Source organism: Sarcophilus harrisii, chromosome X (genome assembly GCF_902635505.1).
Source record: "Sarcophilus harrisii chromosome X, mSarHar1.11, whole genome shotgun sequence".
Taxonomy (NCBI): Eukaryota; Metazoa; Chordata; class Mammalia; order Dasyuromorphia; family Dasyuridae; genus Sarcophilus; species Sarcophilus harrisii.
Window position 1 is genome coordinate 73,854,379 of NC_045432.1, and position 22,056 is coordinate 73,876,434.

Below are 22,056 nucleotides of genomic sequence, written 5' to 3' on the forward strand. Positions count from 1 at the left end.
TAAAGCATCCACCACTTGGCTGGGCCTCCAAAGCCTTTCCAAGACCCAAATGGTTTCCAGAAAAAACATAGGTCACTCCAAACCCAGGAGTTCTAAGAAATGCACAGTTTAGTTTGCTTAGCAAAGGAGTAGAGACAAGACATCACTATTTGTGACTTGCATTTGACTCACATGATCCATAACTCTCCTTTTTACTTGAAGATTTGGGTACTTGGGTCAAGCACAAGAGTGAAAGGGAAAAGAGGCATCTCGAACAAAGGGCGATTCATAAATATATCCTCTGCAAGGTCGTGTGATTTCAAGAGGTTACTGATACAGGGAGGTGGTCGGGAATGCAGGAAAGGCCTTGGGTACAAGGCACTGCCTGAGCTTTGGAGGAAAGGAAGAGATGAGGAAAGAGAACATTTCTGACTCGGGGGGACCATCCTGGGCTCCGATGGCATGAAGGTCAAGGAACAATTAGGAGGTCGGTTGGACTGGAATGAGACTGTGTGAAGGGGGAAAAAATGAAATAAGACTTGAAAAGTCAGTAAAAGCCAGCTGTCAGGTTTAGAATTTCTCCTTGTGGACTTTGCATTTTATCCCAAGAGCCTTTGAAAGCTTTCCGAGTGGTGGTAGCGGCAGAATGCCAGAGCCAGATGGATATTTTAGGAACGTCACCTTTGCAGCGATGTGGAGCAGGAGGTGGGAAGAAACGGGAGGCAAGAACATCAGTTATGAGACTGTTGCCGTGGTGTATTTGAGCAATGACAAACTAGGGTAAAGGCAGTGTGAGTGGAGAGGAGGGAATGGCTAGGAGAAGTTATAAAGGTTGGATTCAAGAGATCTTACAACTAATAGGAGAGAGTGCGAGAGAAGAATAAGAGGAAATTCAGAGGTTGAGAAACTCAGAGTCTGGATGGATGGCAGTGCCCTCAACAGAAGGAACAAAGTTTAGAGGACAGAGGGATGGATTTTGGTAAAAAGATAATGAATTCTCTTTGGAACGTGTTCATTTTAAGATGCCCATGTAACATCCAGGTGGAGATGTCTTGCAGGGAATTGATAATGTGGGGTTATAGCTCAAGAGAATAATGATCTATGCATTTGGGAGTTTTCTGCAAAGCAGCCATAATTGATCACCAAGTGTTAGAATGGTTGAGAAGAGGGTCCCAGCTCAAGCTTTGGGGATGCCAGAATTTGGTCAGCTGGAGGAAAATCCAGCAGAGATTAAAAAGGAATGCTTGTACAGCCGGGAAGACGACGGGATTAAAATTAAAGAATGGCATTAAACAGTCACAGAATCTTGGGATCTCAGAACTGATGGTTGACAGAATTCTCCATAGTCATGGGGCCCAATCCATATGAAAGTCAGAGTCCAAAGAGTGGAGATGTTGAATTACGTCAAAAACTGGAGAGAGGCTAAGCAGGATTGGACTCAGCTTGAAGAAGTCACTGGTGACCTCGAAGAGATTCAAGACGTAGTCTGGCTGGTTGGAAGTAACCAAGAAATGATTAGGAGATAAAGAAATAAAGGAATCCCACCTAGACAACTCTTTCTAAGATTTGGGCTGTGAAAGGCAGTAGAGATAGAGAACCAGTGCTTGAGGAGCAATCAGGGGCAAGGGAATGGCCCGGTTTTGTTTTTATTTTTAAAATGGAGAATGCCTTGAAATATTGCTGGGTCTAGCAAGTGGCTAGCAAGGTACATGGGGCGGTGGCCAGAGGGGCTTGCAGGCAACCTTCAGCCATCCCTACCCACCAGACTTGCCTTGGAGTCCTGCTCAGGAGATGGCCATTTCCTTAGGAGGGGAGCCCAAATCCACTCCCACTTTAGATTGCTGAGGAACACTTCTACTAATGGCTCTAGGCTGAGCAGTTCTGTTTAGCGGGGATGGGGGCAGAGGAGGGAGAGAAATAAAAATAAGTACCTAAAGTACACACATGTATCAAGCAGACTTTTTTTTTTTGCCTCCTCTCAAAGAAAAGTAACTGCTAAGTAATAAAAACTCATAGAATGATTACAGTCAGTTAAGAAGCTAAATTCGGCCTCTTTGCACCCTTTGAGGCAGGCCTGCTCTTTAGTTCTTTTGCATTTCACCTAAGTGGTCACTTTTCTTTCCAGTATTTTGTCTCTATGGGCGACTCTTTCTCAGTTAATTTGAAACTTCCGTGGACCACACTTGGGAGACTGTGAAGAGGGAAGATACCAACCACACAAGGAGATCTCCCAAGACTTTGTGCATGGGAAAAAGCATAAATCGAAGGTTGCCCTATCCCATGAATAGGCTTGCCTAGGAGGCTACCTGTTCATGGAGGGGGGAGTTGTTTTTCTACCTTAAGGCCATCTCAAAACAAACACTGGGCCTTGAGTATATCAGTAGAATCCCAGTTCATCAGCCAAGTAGGCTATGTGGCAGATGGAAAACAGTAAGAGGAGAGCTTTGGGAGGGGAGGGAGGGAAAACTCTCCATCACTCCTCCCCAAGGGGGAAAAAAGGGACAGAACCACTGGAGAAAGAGAGTTTGGAGATGAGCAGGGAGAGGGAATGATTGAGGGAGAAGCTCCAGCAGGAGAAGTGAAGAGATGGCATCACAACAAGTGCAAGGGTTAATGCTACCCTTTACTTAAGACTAGAGCAATGAAGGCACATGCAGGGGGGTTGAAGAGAGGTTGGCAGTATGGAGTGGAACAGAAGAGAGAGCTGGAGATGGAGGATCTCTACTTCCTCCAGAAAATAGGGAGTAAGTTTCTCTGCAGACAAGGAGGGGAGAGAGGTTGTACTGGAAGTCTGAGGAGAGATATTTGGAATAGTCACTGTAAGACATGTAAAGAGGAATCAATTATAAGAGATAAGGTTTGATATGTGGCAGCAAGGGGCCAGGTGAGATGAGATCACATAAAATTAGATCTACAGGAATATTTAGCATCGTTTGAGTAAAAATAGAATATGTTGATTGATGGTAGGGGTAGCCCGGGTTTGGGGTTTGGCAAGGAGTGACAGGAGAGTAAGGGATTCAAGGATGGCTGGTACTGTGGTTGGACTGGTCAGCCAGAAGGTCAAGACTATGAATAGAATGAAGAAAGATCAGAACATAGTTGCTGGGTTGGAAAAATGGGGAAGAATAGAAGGACTTGATGGCAAGAAAGGAGGATGGCTTTAGGAGAGGTGAAGCAGAAGGAGAGATCGAAGAACAGAATGCTGTGCTTAGAAAGAGAAATTTCCGAGTTCTGGATATGGAAATGGAACAATTACGGGTAGTAGCCAGCTCTGGGGTCTAACCATCCTTGTGTGATTAAGTCAGAATGAAAATGGAGGTAATAGGAGTTTGGAATATTAATGAAGAGGGGGCCGGGGAGTAGGAGGGGATATTTATATGCATATTGAGATCCCAAAGGATGAGGGCAGAAGTTGGGATGGAGAAAGGAACTTTCTGGTCCAGGTACCACTGAACTCCTTGAGAAAAGAGCAAAAGAAACCTGACAGTTTGCAGGTGACTGCATTGAGGAGTCAGACTGGACGATCCAATAGATAATGTGCTTCTAGAAGAGAGAGGTGGGTGAAATGTGATGAGAAAGGAATAATCTAATCTAAGACAGAGGGAGATGCTTAATTCTCTTTTTGGCCCAGGGCTTCAGAGAAGCTCAAGGAGAGCCCAGAGCCCAGGAGAAAATTATCAGAAGCAGAGATGCCATAGTCCCTAGATGAGACAGAGAGACTGATGTAAAAAGATCTAGGGTCAAGGGGCATCGGTTAACAGGAGCATGAGGATTCCAGAGGACTCCATAGTGGAATCATTGATCTACAGCTGGAAGGCAGAGGATGATATAGATCAAAGAGGGGTAGGGATAAAGTAGATAAGAATGAGAGTGAGGGAAGAGAGACTTATTCCCCAAGCAGATCCCTGAAGCCCAGAGGTAGAGTGGGATTTGAGAATTGATTCACTGATAAGAAATGAGCAGAGAATAAGGGCTACCCACCCTTTAAATCCTGTGACAACTGAGCCCCAAGTCAGTGTGGATCCTCACTGTCTCTGACTTTCAGAAGGTGAAAGTCTTTTAAAGATTGGAGACCCTGCTGGTAAAGGAAGAATAACATGGCAATTAGATCTTCAGGGCTTGGGCCAGGCCCATGTTCCACACCATTTCCACGTTTGACCAAGGTGGCTAGGGATGAAGGGAAGTCATATAAGTGTCCCAACCAGTAGTGTGGAAAATGGATTGGAGTGGAGAGAGACTTGAGGCTGGGAGGTCAGTTGGGAAGCCATAGCAGTGGTTTGGGTAAGATCTCAAACTAAGGCAGTGGCTAAGTAGAGAGGGGGGACAGATCTTGTTCAGTTGGAAATGGCAAGATTTGGAAATTGCTTGGATATATGGACTGAGGGCAAATGAGGAGTTGCTGATGCTCCAGAGGCTCGGTCTGATGTCGCCAAAGGGGATCTGACCTCTTTCCCAACTGAAGGAGTGGTTGGAACACCTGCTCCAGCTCCATCCACAGCAAGGTCTCAGTTCATTTTCCTTAAGATTAGGAAATCTCTACTCTATGGGCAACCCCATGCATCCTTGCACTATCTACTAAAAGGCAAACTTATTCTCAGAGTGTGCTTGAGTGATTTCTATTTCTTGGTTTAAACATTCTCTCTCCTCCTATTAAGCGACTTGAGAGTAAATACTTATTAGTTTTTGTTTATGGCTCCCCAGTGCCTAGTCCAGTGCTGAGGTCAAAGTGGGTACCTAATAAAGAGATGCACATTTAATTGCCCACTTGTCCTTGCAGTCCTACAGCAGATATAGATATAAAGCCTCATTTGCTGGAAGGGTTACTTTTCCAAAGTCAGAATGGGGTCAGATGGCACCATGAAATTGCATGAAACCCTTCATTAAAAGCAGCAATTCAATGTGACTTGAAGCTGTGGGTCATTTGAATTTGCATGAAAAATAGAGACGACTCAAAATGTTCCTCCAGATGACAAGGTTTGCCTTTAGAGCTATTGCCAAACTCATTGCTTCCCGTATTTTTGTTTCCCTGCTGAGAGCTTTGTGCGTGTGTGCACATGTTACATGTGTGTTAAGTTGCGCAGAGGGGGTATGAACACATTACTGCTTAGCTCTCTTGAAAGGAAAACTGTAGGTGGATTTTGTTAAATGAGTTTTCACATCTTGTGAAGACAAAGGGAGCATAACTACCCCTGAATTCTAATGGTTAACAACATCAGGCCAAGGTGGGGAATGGGTAATCTTAAGCAATTTGATGCAAATTATTTTTTCTAGCAACAAAAAGGCAAGGAATTAAGCAGGGAAAAAGTGGGTCAGGTGGAGAGAAATCATTTATTTGGAAACAGGATGATCATAGGGAAGGTAGATGTGTGAATTATGACTGTTCTTTTTTTGTTTAATATTTTTATTATTAAAGCTTTTTGTTTTCAAAACATATGCATAGATAATTTTCAACATTCACCCTTGCAACATCTTGTGTTCCAAATTTTTCCCCTCCCTTCTTCCCACTGAGAGAGAAAAATGAGCAAAACCCAACAACACAAAGAGTGAGACCGTTGTGTTTTATTCACATTCATTTCCCACAGCCCTCTCTCAGGGGGCAGATGTTTCTCTCCCTCACAAGATCATTGGAACTGGTCTGAATTACCTCACTGTTTAAAAGAACCACATCCATCAGAATTGATCATCATATAATCTTATCAATACTGTGTACCATGATCTCGTGGTCATTTTACTCAGCATGAGGAATAAGAAGAGGGAAGGGTATAAAGCTGGTTAAGGGCACTTGCCTCTAAAGCTGTCCATGACATTCTGGGCCCCTGGCTGAGTGGCTCCCATGATGCCCAAGCGTTCTAGCGGAACCCCACACAGACAACTAAACAGGCGAGCTTCGTTTTATATAGAGCTCTGGGTTCATCCGAATAGATCTTATATGCGGATAGTTTGCCAATGTAAAGTATCTCAAAGGTTGCCATCATGACTGAAGTGGACAAGGGCAGTGACAGACATTAAAAGAGCAACCTGAGTCCCAGAGAGCAGAAAGCAGGATTTCCAGTTATTGTTTGCCTGGATTTGTGATTAGAAGCTTATGAACACCTGAAGTTTGTTCCCTAGTAAATTTATTTATTTTTAATGCCCGTTACTTTATGAATCATAATGGGAGAGAAAAATCAGAGCAAAAGAGAAAAACCATAGTGGATTTAAAAAAAACCAGAAAAAAGAAGTGCTTGTTTCACTTGGCGTCAGTTCATGTAAATCTCTCCAGGCCTTTCTCAAATCAGCTTGTTCATCATTGTTTATATTACAATAATGTTCCATTACCTTCCTATACCACAGGTTGTTCAGCCATTCCCTGATTGATGGGCATCTGCCCATTTTTCTAATTCTTTGGTACCACAAAAAGAGCTGCTGTAGATGTTTTCCACACGGGGTCCCTTTCTCTCCTTTAAGATTTTCTTGGGATGCAGACCCAGTAATGACCCTGCTGAGTCAGAATATACACAGATTTATGGCCCTTTGGGCATACTTCCAAATTATTCTCCAGGATGGATCATTTCACAACTTCACCAACAATGCATTAGTGTTGCACTTTTCCCATATCCTCTCCAACATTTAGCATTATCTTTTCCTGTCATCGTAGCCAATCTGAGAGGTGTGAGGTGGTACCTCAGAGTTGTTTTAATTTGCGTTTCTCTAATCACTAGTGATTTAGACCATTTTTTCCATATAACTGTAGATGACTTTGATTTCATCCTCTGAAAAATGTCTGTTCATGTCCTTTGACTATTGATCAATTGGGGAATGACTTGTAGTCTTATAATTTGACATTGTCCTTTATATATTTTAAAAAATGGGACCTTTATTGGAAATGCTGGCTGTAAAGATGTTTTCCCAGCTTTGTATTTCCTTTTTCATCTTGTTTCTTTTGGTTTTGTTTGTGCAAAACCTTTTTAATTTACTGTAATCCAAGTTGTCCATTTTGCCTTTCATAATTGAACGTCTGAAGTAGCATCTGTCCCCCAACTCCTGGTTGTCTAGGAGGCTCCCTGGCAGAAGTTCCCCCCACCCTCACTCATGCCTGCTATCTATCCTTTTGCAGCTGAGCCAAGGAAAACCAATGTCCTGCCGCCCTTGTATTTTCTTGCTCCCTGCTCTCTGCTGAGATCAAATATTCTGCAGTCAGCACATTTCTATTCCATTGACCCATTGGGAAAATGGACTGTTCTTTGCCGGGATTTGTCTGACAGCTAAAGCTAGAGGCTTAGGCCTTTCCATGGCCTACAGAGCTCTGGTCTCCTGGAGCCGCCTGCACCCCAGCCGCTTGCCACCGCTTTCTCGGGTCACTCTCTCCACTGGCTTTGTTGGCTCACTGGCTTCTCTTCCCGGGGAAAAATGTTCAGCAGCAAACTGAAGGCTTGGAGAACTCTTGCAGGGCGGGGGGAATCTTTGACTGGAAATATTGCTATTTACGCAAATGCAATGCATTCACCTAAGAATAATGGCACCAAAGGCAAGGAGCTGCTTTTGGAAAGAGGGGAGAACAAACAACTCTGGCAATTGATTGCTTGGGTGAACACAATTTGTACTAAGTTTGCCTCTCAATTGGACTTGTGACAGCTTTCAGCGATGTTGGAAACAGTAGAGAAATTTCTCTTTTGTCCCTTGAAGGGGAAGTAGCTAAATTGATTTGGGTTATTTGTCTGGAAAACTCTCTCACTGGGTGTATGAAGCAGCCTCCTTTATAAAGATGGAGCTCTGGGCCACAGTGGCCGTCTATAATTACAAATTGCAGAAAATTTATCAGAGAGAAAGAATTTTTAGTTTCTCTCTGAAGATGCCCAGGCTGGGCAGCTACTATTGTTTAGCCTTATTTTTAAATCAAAAGCTCGAGTTGGGCTGTGGCAATTGCCAACGGTTGGTGTTTTTAATAAGTAAATGAGAATGCTGTTAGTAAAGAGCAACGTCAGTGAGCTAGAACAGAAGGCCTGTGTAGACAGCCTCTCCTGCCCACCGAGCCACAAACAATGGAGTTGAGAACAGGCCCGGACAGAGAACGTCTTCCCTTTGGAACACCAGAGATATGGCTAGGGTTGGAATGGGGCCTAATTCCAGAGAATTTGCTTATTCCTCCTCAATGCTGAATTCAAGTACACTGGGGGGACACTTGTAGTGTCTTGCCAGAATCCTGGAAAAGGGCTGCCCAGCCTGATTCTGGGGAAGTTGGAAGGATTGCAAGGCCGGGGTGAAAAGTCAATCAGCCTCTGTGAGGATATGATGGTTGATTCTGGCTCCTCTACAATCCAGAGGATAAGGGAAGTTCTTGGTTCATGCTGTTGCTAGTTGGGCGAACCTGGGCAAGTTACTTAACATTTTTCAATCTGTTTCTGTAAAGGGAGGATCATAAAACCTCCTGGGATTGTGGTGAGGGTCAAATGAACTAATGGATGCAAATCATTACTTGTTCTAGGCCTGTCAACCATTCTTCCCCTTCCCCACCCCAGAAGGTAAGGTCTTTGAGGGTAGGGACTGGTTTTGTTTGCTTTGTCTTTGTCTTCCCAGCAGAAGAAGTAGACAGTGCCCTGCTCTGGCTTCTGAAATGCTGCACCCCAGGAAGTCTTTACACCCAGAGGGGTAATAGCTACAACTCCTTGCGGCAAGAGCTGCCAGGGACCTTGGAACCTTCAGCTGAAGCACTCGGAAGCCCCCTTTAGTGGCTGGAGAGCTGTGCTTGGAGTCCAAAGACAGGTTCAAATTTTGCCTCCAATCCTTACCAGCTGTGTGACTCTAGGTAAGGTCTCTTGCGCGGGAGCTAGGCTACCTTTCCTGTTTCCTGCATCTCTGCTTTATGCCTCAGTCTGCTTGGCAGTTGCTGGCACTGCCCAAGGGGCAGGCTAGTCTCCTTCACAGAAGAGAAGCTCAAGGTGATTGGGATGAAAGTCTCCATTTCTGAGAGGATCAGAAAGAAGAACAAGATCTTCTTAAAAAACAAGGAATGCTCTAATGTTGAAATGAAGAAGAAAAAAGAGTCTGAAGTTGAATATGTGAAGTTGCCCGTTCATTAATTCCACAAATATGTGAGTGTCTCCTTTGGGCCAGGTTTTGGGCTGGGGAAACAGAGAAAAAATGAAACTGGGCCCTCCAGGAACTTACATTCTGCTGGGAAAAAACAATGCTTTCTACTGATAAAAAAAAAATACCATCTACACACCGGATCTATCTACTCCTGTGAGTTCACCACTTGTAGACTTGCAGCTCATCTAGAACTTTGAGTCTTAGAGATTTGCCTGACTTGGCCCTGGTCCCCATAGTCAGTATCTGAACCCAGGGGTCTTTCAGACTCCACGGTTAGCCCTCTGTTAACTATGTCATGCTACCCCGATATACAAAACATATTGAAAATAATTTCAGGGGAAAAGGTATCAGTGCCTGGAGGGAGCAGGAACTGGCCTTTTAGAAGACGTGACACTTGACTTGACCTTCGACGAAAGTGAGGGATTTTCAGAGACGGCCACAGGAGTGAGTGTGTTCAGAAGTTGGAGCTAGGCGGGAAAGGTACGAAGATCAGAGCAGCAGCAAAGCTACTTTGAATGGTTGGAAAGAGGCTTTGCTGGTCACTTACCCAGGTTTGTTTTCTTCCTCATTAGTCTGTAAGCTACTCGAGGGAAGAGACTATCTCATTTTTTTGTATTTGTGTCTTCAGGGCCTAGTGTGGAGAAAACACTTAGTAAATGCTTTTGTTTGGGATCTTATAGTTTCCCCTTAACAGGCAAATATAGAGGAAGCATTTCAGAATGGTGAGAGAACTGGTCTCAGAGCCAGGAAGATAATGCGGGTCTGAATTGTGGCTGTGACACCTATCAGTCACTTAATCTCTGTGCTCTAGGCAATGTTACAAAACTTCTAAGTTGCAGAGAACATGGTGACTTGCCCTGGAAGAAGGAGCTTCTTCGTCTAGTCTCCATCACGGCTCATCATCAGCCAAATCTAGAATCCCTTTCTTGTGCATGTTGAGATGGCCTGGGGGGGAGGGGATGGTGGTCACACAACTTCCATGGACAACTAGGCCCTTTATCAAGCACACAGCAGACTTTTCAGGGAATCAAATGCTTTTCCCAGTTCAATTACAATTCCCCAGTGTGCAAAACTCTTTCTCGACCTTCCATGTGTTTCTCTAGCACCCTTCATTGTCATATCAGGATGCTTTAATGAATCAATTGAGCAGTGAAATTGATGGGGCATCTACCATTCTGCAGTCCACTGGAGAGCAATGTCATCACCAAGTCTCTCTAAGTTCTAGAAGGTGCTTAGAACTTGAAGGCATTTAATACGCAATTAATGACAATATAGATGAAGTGGTACATTCAAAGAGGATCGGAATATCCCCTTGGATTCATTTTCTAAAACGTTTACACTTGGATCAGGTCCAGAATTGATCTAAAAGAATGGCTAACAACTACAAATACAGATAATATATATTTTTTAAGTCAAGGATGGATGTGTGTGTGTGTGTGTGTGTGTGTGTGTGTGTGTATAAATCTGCAGTAGTGCATTATAATACCTAAAATGCCAGATGCTGCCTGCCTGCCAGATTGCTCCAGATTCCCGTACTTTGCTTTGTCATCTGGACCTGCTCTGGTCCCCAAGTCCTGTTCTCTGATTCGACTGTGGTCAGAAACAGTAATGAGGGGACCATTGTAATTGTTCAGCCTTGATCGTATTTGTCTCCTTTGTCTCCTGACTAACCCAGAAGGGAATTCTGTAGGTTGAGACTGTTGCTACTACCTTTTTCTGTATTCTCTCTCCTCCAGTGGCATATGTACCAATGTTCTTTCTTATTGTTTCATTAGGTCAACTCTGTTATCTCCTGCCTCCTTAGGGTTTCTGTTCTGGAACCTGTTCTTCTGTTATATTTCACTTGGTGATCTCACATTTATACATCCAGCCCTAGTTGCTCTCCCGAGTGCTAATCCCATTTCATCAGCTATCTACCAGAGATTTCCACCTGGATGTTGGGTCTGTATCCAGAACACAGGCCCAAAAGAGAACTAATCATCTTTGTCTCCAAGTTAGCCCCTTCTCCATATTTCTGTATTCCTCTTGAGGGAATTACTATCCAGAATCTTCATCTAGAGCTATAAGCTGGGGGGTCATTTCCTCCTCTTCCTCTCCGATAGCCCAAATCCTATTTCTTTTTCACAACATCTCTTTTATCTCTACCCTTCTTTCAACTCACGTGTCTCTCATCATTTCTCCACTTGGGATATTGTTATAGCTATCTAAATGGGCTTTCTTCAAATTCACACAGATGAGAAAAGAATCTTTCTAAGCCACATAGGGTACCATCTCATTCTCCGCTCAAAAGCTGTCCTTGGTTCCCTAATACATCTAGCATCAAATCTACACTCTTCACCTAGGCTCTAGCCAAATCTGGCTCAAAGCCACCTCCCTCTTTAGGTTTCTTTAATATTACTCCCCTTCACACACTGTATTCCAGACAATCTATACTATTCACTGTTTGCTGAACTTTCCTACTTATCACTCTGTGTATTTATATAAACTGTGCCCTTGTCCAGAATGCATTCTCTCTTTATCTCCAGTAGGCAGAATCCTGATAGTTTTTCAAGGTCCGTTCCTTGGAGCCCTCATTGGATCACCCAGTTTTTGGAGCACTCTCCCACCTGGGAGTCTCTTAGAGCAAGGGTCTTCAAACTATGGCCCACGGGCCAGATGCAGCAGCTGAGGACATTTATCCTCCTCACCCAGGGCTATGAAGTTTCTTTATTTAAAGGCCCACAAAACAAAGTTTTTGTTTTTACTATAGTCCGGCCCTCCAACAGTCTGAGGGACAGTGAACTGGCCCCCTATTGAAAAAGTGTGAGGACCCTTGTCTTAGAGCATTTTGTCCAATCTCTTCTTTGCTCCCCTTCCCTCCACACTCTGTTACACTTACCCATTTCTGAGTTGTAGCCTTCTAGTAGATCATAAGCTTCTTGAAAGCAGGATCTGATTCACTAATCCTACTTTAAGATGGCAACATGAATCTAATTGAATTTATTGTTGGATTGACTTATGGGATGAGCATGGAAACTGTCTTCCCATATTTGAATTTGGAACGAGGACCAATGTGTGAAAATTATAGTTGGAGACAAATGAAGGCCTATAGAAGGCAGAGAACAACTCCCAGCAAGTGGAATGAATGGGTTACCCTGACCCAGGAGGATGTGGGTGCTCCCTCCTTGGAAGTCTGTTTTATAGAGAAGATTCTTGGTCAGGTGGCTGGTGGCCTGGCTGCCTGCCCTTTGAGGTCCTTTCAGCTTCTGACACTCTGTGATCCTGTGCCTTGCCACCCTGGGGTCACATCCACAGGGAACTAATGATGATGTGCGACACTTGAAGTTTCTTCATGAAAACTTAATTCCTGCTACTGAATAATTCATTGACTAGCTTCAAGTTGTTAGTGAGCCAAACTGGCCAGGATTTAATACACAACTCCTTGCAAAAATTCATATCACAGTTTTCTGTTGTTTATTTAAGGTCTTGGTATTTTTCCCTCAGAAGCTCCAATGTTGATCGTTTGTCTTTGCCGGCTCCCGAGGATTTACTGATTTTTTTTCCTATCTAACTTCGACCTATCCTTCAAGATCCAGCTCAAAGCTCTCCTCCTCCCTGGTCCCCTGAGATAAAAGTAATCATTCTGTCTCAGGAATTCCCAACACACTATCTTTGGACTTGTCTTGACATTTTCATTGTAAATAAAAAGCTTTCATAAAAATTAATTGATTAATTAAAAACAATTTAAAAGATATTTTCAAAACTTCTTCATTACATTTCAGTTAGTTATCATTTCAGTCATTCCCTGATCTCTCCTATTAAAGTGTAAGTTCCACGAAGGCAGGAATTTTCTCTTATTCTTCCTTGTATATTCCTTCCCTTCCCTTTCCTTTTCTTTCCCCTTCCCTATCAATGGCTAGCATAGCACTTCCCATATAATATATAGGTCGAGGCAGAAGAGGTAGGCTCTTTATTGGGAGAGCAGGGCAGAGATCATCTGAAAAACCAGCCCGGGTCAGTTGCTGGGGTGTTTGAGGAATGTTAATGAGTGTGAATGAGTCAACTGTGGAGTCAGGAATTCAAGGCTGAGAGTTTACAGGCGATACAGAAGCCAAAATTGTAGGGGAGGGAAAGGAGCAGACCCATTGACTGACATGACCTGGTTCCCCCCCACTCGGGGATTTTTATTTTGACAGCTTTTGACAGGCTCCACTTGGTGCTGCCATATCTTAGTGGTCATGAGCAGGGTCTTCCCCGCTTCCCACTGACTCTCCTCCTCCCTTGCCCCCAACTTTTGAGTTTATCCAAGTTAAGTCCATATCACGGGAGGCTACTTGCAAGGTAATTTTTTTTCCTTTTTGGGAGACCCTGGTTTGAAATTCACATTGCTGAGTGTTTTCCCATATGGATTTGTGTTCTTTTTTCCCCAAACAAGGAGGCAAAAATGAAATGACTTTTAACAATAATTGAATATAATGTCACCTTTTAGCGGCCTGCCTCTGTCTAGCTTCTTGGGTTGAGTTCCTACATTTGTAGATGAAGCAGCATCATTCTTCTGTATGATGAGAGATGTTATCGGGCCTTGAATGAGAAATAGAAGATCGGAGGCAGAGCAGATAAAGAAAAATTGAGTCACTTATTTACAAAATTCTTTCCTCTCTGTGACAACCAACATTTGCCTCTCAAATTAATAGCATATTTTAGAAGTCGGCTTTTATTCTGTGGATATTCCAACTCGGCAGTTTGGATCGACACTTAGGAAAGAGAACAAAGTATTTCTGAATACTAATTCCAGGAAGTCTAGTTATGCTTTCCATCATTTCTGACCGCACTCCTGGCCTCCGGTATTCCACCACAGGTCCGGGGCCGCTTTCAGGTTCAAGTGTCTGGAGGTTCTTACTTTCATGTATGAACTATGGCTCAAAAGTAAGGAAACCGATTGTTTAACAAACACACCAGAACTTATACATCTTACTAAGTGTCATCTTGGGCGGCCGTGCGTTCTAGCCATGCAACCATTATTTTAAAAAATGTGTTATTAATGTACTTAAAAAATACCTAGCTGTCACTTCCTCTGCCCACCTCCCTCCACCACAGGCCCACCAAGATTAACAAAGTAGAGTTAAACAAAACAACTTGCACATTGATTATGTCTAGCATCCTTTCTGCACCCATAAACCACCATCTTTCGGCCAAGAGGGTTCACTATCACTTCTCCCATGTGGCTGTTGTTCACAATGCTTTCATCGGAATCAGAGTAGGGGACAGTGCTGGTAATACCACACCATCAAGCAAGGAAAGCACTTGGGAATGAGGGCAGCTTATTATTGAGGATAACACCGCCCATTGTATCTCTCCCCACAGAAAAGGTCATAAAGGGCTTACTCTCTTCGACCGCTGAGTGGCAGCCCCTTGAGAAAGCATGTCTTTCTGAACCTTGGTTGACCATTTTCTATCAGGATGTTATCCTAATCTCAGAAGCCAAATCCAGAAGGTATGGATGCATGAGTGTGCCTCCTTGGCAGTACCTGTCATATGCTTATAGCAAGCTGGCTGTGTTGAGCGGGCTCAACCCATTACACTGATGTGGTTCCTACCTCTCCATTGACCCTCTTTATGCACTGCCATGGTGTTGTGCATTTGCAGTGAGCTTTCCTTTGCATAGTCTCAAGTGAGCCTCTCAATAGCTAAGGTAGTTGAGTAGGGACTCGGATGCTTGCCACTTGGTGTATTGTCATTTTGAGTTAGTTTTCCCCTCTATAAAAGAAGAGGTTGGACTAGATGACCTCTAAATTACCTTCACGCTTAAAAGCAAGGTTCCATGATCCTAATTCCTACCCCAGTGCTTTTTCTACCACTAAATAGCATCGAGTATCAACCTGGGCAGAAGAAGTCTAGACTAAGAGGGGGAGAGGGGAGCAGAAACAGCAAGTAGGAATTGAGAGCAGGAGCAGAGCTAGTTAGAGCTAGGCTGTTGTCCTTATGATCTGCAATGAGGAGGACAGCAGGCCTTGGACATTCAGTCACAAATGGAACCACTTGAAGGGCTTAAGAGAGTAGTCCCCAGCCCAGGGAGGCTCATCTGCCTGGCTCTATTTGGTGTGCTTCCTCTCCTCTGGCCCAGGCTTATCGGCCAATCCCCGTATGTCCAATGCTGCTTCTTTCCTTAGGGTGTCTAGATATTTCTTCCAAAAAAAACCCCCAAAACCCCAAACTAGTTCATCAAACCACTGCCCACTTTGTTGTTTTTCTTGATCTTTTATAGTTCACATATGCTCTCACCAGCCTGTGAGGCTCAAGATTTCTTAATGAGATTCAAGAAGATCTAGAATGAGATACTTTTCTCTGTCACCCAAGATGCTTTTCAACAAAAGTTCACTGTTTAAATCAGTACATAGTCTAGCTTGTCATAAGTCCATGTAATTGACCACAGATTGCTAGCTTCCTGCAACAACTCCAGTCTAAAGCCTGTGTGTCAGTACTACTCCGTCTGACCATAATTCTGGGGAAGCCACTGTGTTGTCTCCAATAAAGAAAATCCGCATGTTCCCATAGTCAAACTCACTTATTTGATCAAATGGGTGGTGGCCAGATCTAATCTTTTTATCCAAGATCCCTGGGTTTTTAGCTCTTCTATTATTAGCTTCCATTTTTGCTTCCTCTTGTCAAGGCATCATCAAACACTTGACATCTATGCCGATGGAGCTCAGTTGTGGTCAAGGCTTCAAGTATGGACCTAGAGATTGACTCTGGACATAGGTAATAGCTGAGCTAGAGACCTTAGAGGGTTGGCCACAGGGGACTAATTTCATCCGGTCGATTCCTCATAGTTCCAATCCAATGAAGATATAAGCACTTCCTGTATGTGGGCATTTTGGGCTACAAGGACCAGAATGAAATTGTGAAAGATATTCCATTCTATAGCAACTCATGAAATCATAAGACTGTATCTGTCTGTGTCATGAGTGGGAAGGAATCCTGGAGCATTCTGAACAGCAAAGTGAGGGAGCAAGCTATTTGAAGAGAACTGACTTCATTGTTTTATTCTTTCCTTGTCATTCCTCAGCTGTAATTTCATCAGATTGGGAAATTCCTGGTATAGAACCTCCCCTTCCCCTTCCCTACATCCATTTGTGATTTAAAGGCACCAAGAGTTCAAGTTCATTCCCATTTATTGAGTACCTTCCTTAGATGAAGCACTGAACTTGAGAAGCCCTGGAAACATCTAGGTTAAAAACCTAAAGCAATTTCTCCCCTCAAGGAACTTACATTCTACTAGGTGACTGTTGGGGGATGGTATGGGTAGTTGGTACAGCTTATACAGCAATAAGTCAATACAAAAAATATACTTGAACTGAGCCTCAAGGGAGCTGGGGATCTCAAGAGGAGTTGTGACTTGAACCCAGACCTTCCCAAGTCAGGGTCCAGCTCTCTGCCCGCTACTCCATGTTTTCTCGCTAAGTTTTACATTGGTTTACATTGATAGATATTGGATCAGTAAAAACTTACTGTGGCAGGGGGTTCATGTCCTTTTTGAGGTCATGGACCCCTTTAGCAGTCTGAGGAATTCTGTAAACCTCCTTCTCAGAATATTTTTAAATGTATTAATTAAATGCACGGTATTAGAAAGGATTATATGGAAATAGTTACCAAATAAAAAGTTTATCTAACCCCAGGTTAAGAACCCATACCATAGAATAGTATGGAAGTTTTTGTTTATTTGTTTTTGTTTTTTTCCAGGGTGAGAGTGTCATCTCTTTTTGAGTGTTATTTTTTGTTTTAGTGTGATTTTGTGTTCCATCCATAAACTGTCTCTCATCATGGCCATATTTTTTTTTATTAAATGTATCTTATAAGATGAGATACTATCTCAGACTTCTGCATTTTTCTTACTAAAATGTTTGAAGGAGAATAAACATTGAAGCCAATAAAAAATGGATGAAGTTTGACTTTTACAATGTGGGTAAACTTATTTCCTTGGTCAATCCATTTTGATGGTCTTAGATTTAGGAGCAAAACTCATTCACTTGGTGATGATAAAAAACCACATACATAGAACTAAATAAACGATGGCCTGCTGAATAACTGGCTAGTGAAACATGGAACGTTGAAATTGTACATTTTCCATGGGATATCCACGATGCGTAAAAGATGAAATGACTAAGGAAAACAGAGGTTTGATCTTTTGAGCATATTGATTACTTAAGCAACCCATGCCAATTGCCTGACAAATCAGAAAAGAGCCTCTTCCTCATCTTAGAATGAGAAGCGAACAAATTTTACACATTAAAAGCAATTATGCAAATAAGTCCTATTAATTAAAAGAAAACCATTAACCGGGATACGATTTTAGGTAGTCTGATTTCTAATTGGAGGAAAGATTAGATATTTTCCAAGTTGGGAGAGGGAGAGTAAATGAGAAAAGGAAGTGTCTTATTGTCTCCGAGTGTCCTTTTTCAAAGGAACGTGGGAACACTAACTGATTGACTAGTATGGGGCAGTTTTCAGATAAGACTTATGGGTGGCTTGAGATGTACAATTGTGGGGAAACTCCTTACGGTTTCTGACCGACATAACTTAGGTCCTTCATTAAGAGTTTCTGAACAGAAGAGAGAAGTGATTCAGTTTCTGAGCCACACAGGGCTAGGTTCAAACAATATAATAAACTTCTCTTCCAATTTCCACAAGTGAATAAACTTTTCTCACAGAATTTGTCCTAGACTCATAATTGAATAGAAAGGGAACTGAGCTAGCCCCAGAAGTGAGTCACCGAATGGAGTCTGTATGGTTCACTCAGTTCTCACAATTAGTCCCTTGCTGTCCTAATCTCCTCAATTCTCTCAGGTGTAACTTCTGGAAAATAACTGTCTTTTTCTGTCTTTCTCTCTCTGAAAAATTTGCTCATTTGTCGGGAGTGAAATCCAAAGGACTTAAGGGTTCGATGATTTCAAGACCCTTTGATGCTAATGAGGATATGATTATATATATTTTTCAAAAGCTCTGGTTTGGGTCTTCCCTAATGGGCGCTACTAAGATGCCACAAGGGATTATAAATATAGTACTTCCCTTTAATTAAACCCCAAATATGAACTTGGGGACTTGCTAAGCCTTAAATATTTGAAAAACTATCTCATAGAAGAGGGATTGGATTTATTCTGACTTGCCCTAATGGGCAAAAAATAGGAGTGCTGGGTGTATGTATGGAGGTCCCCACACTTTGGCTCAGTGCCAGGGAGAACTCCCTCATAATTTGAACTTCCCCTAAGTAGAAAAGACTAGGTTTTTCTCCATCTATCGTATATCATATGATTGTAGGATTTCAAGTTGGAATGGATCTTTGGAATTGTTTAGGCCAGCCCACTCAATTTATTGAAGTAGAAATAAAGGCCTAGAAAGCTCAAGGGAGCTTTCCACGATCTTAGAGATGGTAAATGACAGAGCCATGATTGGGGTCCAGGTCATCTGATTTCAAATACAGAATTATTTTTCTTGAACCACCTTTTCATGAATCAGAGGATCCAAATTTTCGATCCTTAGAGTCCAACACCTTCATTAAAAAATGTTGTATCGATATCTTTGGTTTTTCTATCTGGTTTGTCTAAATTGCTCTCTATCCTTCCCTCCAACTCTCCTGGTGAGGCACTCCTTATAAAGAGGGATTTTTTTAAACAACACTTTCCTTTTGAGGATAAAGAAGCTGAGACCTATAAAGGACTACTGACTTTCTCAGGGTCACACAGGATCACTAATGTCACCAAAGGAATCTTTGCTTTAGAGAAATAATTCAATAGTGGATTTCTTTAAAATAGTCCCTTCCCTTGGTGCAGGAAAACTTATTCTACCATTCCCTCTCCACTAAAAGAAAAGATCTTCACTCAACTTGTCAAGAAGGTCTCTTTTGGGCCCCTGTAATTAGCCAGAACTAGTGATGATTCTTTGAGTTTTAATCTGACTTATTTCATGAAAGCATCTGGTGAAGCAGTATCCGTCCACCCCCTCTCCCGTCCTTGTCTTCTAGGTCCTCTTTCTGGCATTTTCCCCTTTGTGTCCACAAGCCCCTAGCCTTGTCAGTAAGCCCCATCGCAGAATGGGTAAGGCTGTGTAGGTGGTACTTTCCAAAGCATTTCCATTTCTTCTAAGTCACCAGAGGAAGAAAGTTGATCGGACAGAGCCATAGGCCCCCCAGCTCTTGCTCTGATTCTTGCCTCTGGCACCTGCCTCAATCCCTACACAGAGTAGATTGCCACCTTGGCCCAGAGTGCTGAAAGACCATGGGAACGGAGAAATCCTTAACATGCAGGACTCCCACGGTCCCACTAAACTTTGGGGTCAACACTGAGCAAATAAATGAGCTTTTCATTGTTCTTATGCTATTAATTCAATAAGTCTTTAGTACTAGTAGCTGACATTTATGTGATGTTTTTTGTGAAATTAGAGAGTCTTGATTGGAGTAGAAATAGGACTCAATCTGTGGTCATAATACCTAGGTTCAGGGGCTGATTTTGCCAAGTCAATTGACTGCTATGGGCCTGTTTGTGTGTGGGTGTATGTGTATATAAGTGTATGTGTGAATACTTATATATGTAAATAATTATGTGTCTATGTATGTGTGCATATCCATGTGTATGTTAATTTATATGTATAAGTATTTGTGTGACTATGTGTGTTTATATGTATGTACATGTGTGTAAGTATGCGTTTATATATGTATATGTGTGTTCGTGTTTGTAGATATATTTGTGTACATGGATGTATATGTATGAATGTTTATGTATGTACATGTTTGTTTATGTGTGTGTATATCTATGTATATTGTGGTATATGTATGTATAACTCCTTGATTATAGTTTTTAGTTTTTTTCCTATTGGTTTTTGGATTTAGGATAACCCTTTAGAGGGGGGAGCTTAGAAGGCAGTTCACACAGTTATGTGTTGTTGGTGGCTATATGCTGCAAGCCAACTTATCATGTTCATTGTCAATTTGGGACTGTCCAAGGACTGCCCTTCACTACTGTCCTGTGTGTACTGCTGTGTATTGCTTGAGAATGGGATAGTACGGAGAAGAAGGTGGCAACCTCCCCCTCCCCCCAAAAAAATCCAGGACTACTGCATTGAGTAAATTTCTCAACACTAGTGTTGCTATCAGAAATTGGGGATTTAGACCAGTGTGTCCAAAGAAAGCCTGATTTAATTTGTAGGAACTGTAAGTATGTGGCAGAGCAGGGCTACATAGGAGATCGATCAAAGAAATCGCCTAATCAGCTTAATGAGTTTGTTGGGTGGTGAGTCTTTGGGACTTGGATTGGGTCCTCCTACTGACGGTTTGGCTGCACCCTCTTGGAAAATTCTGAAGGTCTCGTTTCACTAATGGGAAATATATTTGAGATGAATGAATTCATTCAGATTCCCGAGGGATGAATGTTGTGGGTAGAGCCATCTCTCTGTGTTAATATATTCACGAGAGCCAGATGCACAGGTTTTCCTCCGCATGGAAGTGCAGCAGAGCTAAGGGTACAGTCGGGTCACGGGGGTGGCAGTGGTAGGTATCGGAAGGTGTTTTTCCCTCACTAGAAGTTGCTAGCGCCTAAGATCAAAGGCGTATATGGGAGTTGCTAGTGCTTGCTCAAGGGGCCTGAGATGAGAGTTCCTGAAAAATGCTGAGGAGAAGTAATAACTTCTTGACCATATGACAGCCACAGAAAAGAGAACTATGTGGTCCAAGTGTTGACAGTCCCTGACCTCTGGCCTCTTGGACAGAAAAAGGGGACCCTCCATGGCAACAGATCCCCAAATCTAGCTTTAGAGCAAGAAAAGGTAGATACCAGACCCATTTCCCTTCCAAAGAGGGGCTCCTTGAGTGTGGAGGACTTCAGGGCCTTGAGCCAGTGAAATTTTTTAGAGGAGGAGCGTTCTATTGATTTTTTTATGAGCCACTGGCAGCCCTTGCACGTGTTCTGTATTCGTCAGCCCTCTATGTATTTTGTGAGACAAAATCAAGGCTGTCCTTTGATATACTTTTTGACCTCGGATGCTTGTATAAGATCTGGGAACCTCTTTTATTTACATCTGCATGAACTTAGAAGTCTAAGAAGAGAGTTTCTAAATCATGTCCAGCTTCTGCCCCCAGAACCTATATTTGTAGATGTCACCAAAGTAAATTTTTCTCTAGGTTTGATCTCGAGATCAATTCTAGTCTGTTTAACCTCCAGGTTTAGAGTCATGGGCCTGTGGATTATATAATCTATTATGGGAAGTAGGGAAGAAGTGAATTATGGCATATTTATAAGTAAATATGAAGTATGTATTAGGTGCTTTCAAAAGGCAGAGACTCTTTACAACTGGGCGGGGGGGAGTACAGGGCAGAGGGAAGAATGAGAAAAGGCAGTGAAAGATGGGCTTTGAAGGAAGGAGATGAATAAAGGAACAATGTTAATGGCAACTGAAACCCTAATATTTCCTTCTGGATAATAAAAGAAGAAGCTGAGGAGGAAAAGGACAAAAATCAATAGTCTGCCTTTCTCTTTGTGCATTCTATCCTGTTTGGGTGGCGGATGCATTCGGGCATCCTTTGAGGTCTCTCTCTTTGTAAAGTTCATTGTCTCTTGCCTCCATTAAATATAGGGATATAGATTGAACAGTGAAATAGGAAAAACCTGCTCAGGGACAAGGCTCTAAGTGACAGGAGCCCATGAGGCAACTCCCAGGGGGCTGAAATGAGGCTTCCACATCAAGGCGGCAGTGCAGCTTCCTGCTCATGCTGGCGGGCCCCTGCATGGACGACAGTGTGTCAGCTCTACTGGAGGGCCTCTTTTCTTATGAGTTCTGGGGGGTCATTTTGGAGTATTTCCTGGAGACCAAGTCGTGAACTCTTAGCCCAGATGGAACTCTTAGGGTGTGGGAGGCAGTACTTCCAGGCTTGTATGTGAGGTTAGTCTTAACTTTGTACATTAATACCATCCCATCCTCAGTATTCAGCATGGCATAATGGCTAGTATGCTGGGCCTGCACTCAGGAAGCCCCAAATCCAAA